This window comes from Cibotium barometz, chromosome 3 (assembly GCF_041138505.1).
Source record: "Cibotium barometz isolate CiBa-2024 chromosome 3, ASM4113850v1, whole genome shotgun sequence".
Lineage (NCBI taxonomy): Eukaryota > Viridiplantae > Streptophyta > Polypodiopsida > Cyatheales > Cibotiaceae > Cibotium > Cibotium barometz.
Window position 1 is genome coordinate 19,148,047 of NC_141048.1, and position 3,338 is coordinate 19,151,384.

A 3,338-nucleotide genomic window follows, 5' to 3' on the forward strand; every position below is an offset into this window, starting at 1 on the left:
ATTCTAGCTAGAACATGCTATACTGTATATGCTAGTTCAAATCTTCAATATGTTGATCACCTTACAGAGTGTGTTATTTATCATATTAGTAATGCTAATTAGTATACAAGCCATACCTGGAGGCACACTGTAAATGCTAGTTAGCAGACTGTGTATGCTAGTTAACATACTCTATGTGCTAATTAGCACACTCTACATGCTAGAACATGCTATACTGTATATGCTAGTTCAAATCTTCAATATGTTGATCACCTTACAGAGTGCGTTATTTATCATATTAGTAATGCTAATTAGTATACAAGCCATACCTGGAGGCACACTGTAAATGCTAGTTAGCAGACTGTGTATGCTAGTTAGCATACTCTATGTGCTAATTAGCACACTCTACATGCTAGTTAGTATACAAGCCATACCTGGAGGCACACTGTAAATGCTAGTTAGCAGACTGTGTATGCTAGTTAGCATACTCTATGTGCTAATTAGCACACTCTACATGCTAGTTAGCATGTAAATTCTAGTAAGCATGCTGTGAGTGCTAGTTCGCATATGGTAGGTGCTGATTAGCATACTGTAAGTGCTAGTTAGCATACTCTAAGTGCTAGTTAGCATATTCTAAGTGCTAGTTAGCATACTCAAGGTGCTAGTTAGCATAATGTAGGTGCATCTTAGCATACTGTAAGTGTGCTAGTTAGCATATGATTAGTGATAGTTAGCACTCTGCATGTGCTTATTAGCATACTGTGAGTGCTAATTAGCATACTTTAAGTGTTGGTTAGCATACTGTAAGTGCTACTTAGCATACTGAATGTGCTAGTTAGCATAATGAATGTGGTTGTTAGCATACTGTTTGTGCTAGTTTAGCACTGTTTGTGCTAGTTAGCACACTGAATGTACCAATTAGCTAACTGAATGTGCTACTTAGCATAGTGAATGTACCAATTAGCCTATTAAATGTGTTAGTTAGCATACTGTCAGTGCTAGTTAGCATTCTATAAGTGCTAGTGTAGTTGGCATATTGTGAGTGCTAGTTAACATACTGCACATGCATGGAAGCATACTGTAAGTGCTAGTTAGCATACTGTAAGTGTTGGTTACACACAGTATGCTTCCGTGCATGGCCTGTATACTAATTAGCATAACTAGCATAATAACCGCCTTCTAACTCTCATAATTGCAGGTTGAGCTCTTCTACAGATTCAAAGAAAAGCATCCAGATTGCAAAATAGGTATGAGAATGTTTGAGATGATGAAGCCATTTTTTGTACGGCGGCTGAAAAATAGATACACATGCTGCTGCGAATATCATGTGCAGATGTCCTTTTTAAAGGACACACTTAACCATATGCGGTCTCAGTCATTCGGGCTGCATGGAGCCCAATGCAGATGTACATGCAGCGTTTGCGTCAGAGGTGATGAAACTAGCAGGGGTTGCATGGCTTTATGTCAAACTTTCAAAGGTGTCACACATCTATGGGAGTCAGTTCTCTGCCCGAAGCAGATAGATGCTGGTTACCATAATAGTGAGTGTTTGATGGGCGAATGTAAGAAATGTGGTGTGAAAAAGCTAGAAACATGCTGCTTAGAGACACAAAGCCCAGGTAAGAATATCTTTGTAAAATTGTTTACATATGTGGAGGCAACAGATAAGCACGGAGACAAAAAAAAGAGAAAAGATCTTGTGACTAAAGAAATGCAATGCTGGGAGTTTCTTCAACTCTTATAGACCAAGCTGAAGGTTTTTATCAAACATAACTATATCGCTCGATGGCAAGCACAACAGTTCAAGGATTGTATTCTTAGATTTCCTGACGATGTGGTTGTGTCGGTTGTAGACTTTGCAGAAAACTATGCATTCAAGGAGCAAAATGAGATTCAATCCATGCATTGGCACTCAAGTAAAGTAACTATTTTTGTGCACATAACATACTACCGCAGGGAAGGGGAAGTAGTCAAGAAAATCCACTTCTTCAGATCAGATGACAAAGTGCATGACACATTGTTTGTCCAACATTGTTTTATGCTGCATTGTGGCTGGTTACAAAGAGAAGGTGTCACTCCAAAACGTCACTGGGTCTGGTCAGATGGTGCTGCCTCATAGTTTAAGGCTGCTAGGCCTTTCTATTTTGTTGCAAGGTATGCTGGACTGACAGGAATGGAGATGAGCTGGTTCTTCTTTGGATCAGGACATGGCAAGGGAGAGCATGACGGTGCAGGCGTAGTTGTTAAAAGATCGTTGACACATGAATAGTTGAAGCCTAATGGGGCCACTTTAAAGTGTGCTGCAGATGTGGTTGCCTATTGCCAAGCCAACCTATCAAAGGGAGCAACTGCATCATATCCTCTAAAAGAAAGGGAATGTGCCCGTGTGTTTTGGGAGATCAAAGTAGGTGATGTAAACAGGGAGGTTAAATGGAATTGTGCCACGGTTGAGAAGTCTCGCACCTTGCATGCTTTTCGCGGTCACAACCGGCAGGATGCAACTGCCATTGCCACAAGACCATTGGCATGCTTTTGTGATGCATGCATGAACCATAGTTGGAATCGCTGCACTAACAAATCTCATGTGCAGCCTTGGGATTATCACATTCTGATGCCATTGTCTGATGAAGTTGAGGATGAAGAAGACACTCCGACTGATGATGCCCTTGAAGGACAGATCATTGGATATGAAAAATTCGTGTATGAAGGCCACCATGATGCATTAAGTAGTGCTTTGTGTGTTGGTGACACTTTTGCAGTGAATCCGGATGCTACAACCAATGATGAGAATGTAGACTTTTACTTGGTAAAGTGCATTGCAGTAAAAGAAAAGGCAAAACAGGGTTACATTGATGAGTGGAACAATGTAATTGACAAAGGCTCTTATGTCGTGCAAGGACTGTATTACAAGCAAGTGGATGCATACACCTTCAAACTAGACTACAATCAACCTGTTGTTCACATACTTTCAAATCTTGTACGTTGTATCAAGATACCCATAAACACATGCAAAAGAGAAGGCAAATGTACACAATCACCCCCGAAGATTATGAAGCAATCCATAACAGCATGCCATTCGGTTTTTGACATGAGCATCATGGTCTTTTATTCTATTTTGTATCTTGTGTATGCTTACTACTACCACAGTATATGCTAATTGTGTACTAACAAGCTTCTACAAAGTGTGTGCTAGCTAGCATAAAGCGTATGCTAACTAGCATACAGTGTATCCTAATAACTAGCATATAAAGTATACTAACTAGTATATAGTATAGGCTAACTAGCATATACTGTATGCTAACTCGCACAGTATATGTTAACTGTATACTAACTACCTAATTTATATTGTGTGCTTACTA

The 3,338-nt window shown here is 39.8% G+C and overlaps 1 pseudogene; it reads left to right on the forward strand.

The window, feature by feature from the left end:
• Window positions 1-2,404: 2,404 nt before the first annotated feature.
• On the forward strand, window positions 2,405-3,066 carry LOC147639805 (uncharacterized; annotated as a pseudogene).
• Window positions 3,067-3,338: the final 272 nt, after the last annotated feature.